This window comes from Mus pahari, chromosome 7, assembly GCF_900095145.1.
Source record: "Mus pahari chromosome 7, PAHARI_EIJ_v1.1, whole genome shotgun sequence".
NCBI lineage: Eukaryota > Metazoa > Chordata > Mammalia > Rodentia > Muridae > Mus > Mus pahari.
Window position 1 is genome coordinate 37,748,907 of NC_034596.1, and position 1,040 is coordinate 37,749,946.

The window sequence follows — 1,040 nt, forward strand, 5'->3', positions numbered from 1 at the left end:
AAACCTACGGATAATAGGAGTAGATGAGAATGAAAATTTTTAACTTAAAGGGCCAGCAAATATCTTCAACAAAATTATACAAGAAAACTTCCCAAACCTAAAGAAAGAGATGCACATGAACATACAAGAAGCCTACAGAACTCCAAATAGACTGGACCAGAAAAGAAATTCCTCCCAACACATAATAATCAAAACAACAAATTCACTAAATAAAGACATAATATTTAAAGCAGTAAGAGAAAAAAAGTCAAGTAACATATAAAAGCAGGCCTATTAGAATTACTCCAGACTTCTCACCAGAGACAATGAAAGCCAGAAGATCCTGGACAGATGCTATACAAACACTAAGAGAACACAAATGCCAGTTCAGGCTACTATACTCAGCAAAACTCTCAATTACCGTAGATGGAGAAACCAAGGTATTCCATGACAAAACCAAATTCATAAAATATCTACCCACGAATCCAGCCCTTCAAAGGATAATAAAGGGAAAACACCAACACTAAGAAACTACACCCTAGAAAAAGGAAGTAATCCCTCAAAAAAAAAAAAAAAGACAGCCACAGGAACAGAATTCCATCTTTAACAACAAAAATGACAGGAAGCAAAAATTTCCTTTCTTTGATTTATCTTAACATCAATGGACTCAATTCCCCAATAAAAAGACATAGACTAACAGACTGGCTACACAAACGGGACCCCACATTTTGCTGCTTACAGGAAACCCACCTCAAGGACAAAGACAGACACTACCACAGAGTAAAAGGCGGGAAAACAATTTTCCAAGCAAATGGAAAGAAGAAACAAGCTGGAGTAGACATTCTAATATCAAATAAAATTGATTTCCAACCCAATTTTATCAAAAAAGACAAGGAGGGGCACTTTATACTCTTCAAAGGTANAATCTACCAAGATGAACTGTCAATTCTAAATATCTATGCTCCAAGTGCAAGGGCAGCCACATTCATTAAAGAAACTTTAGTAAAACTCAAAGCACACATTGCACCTCACACAATAATAGTGGGAGACTTCAACACCCC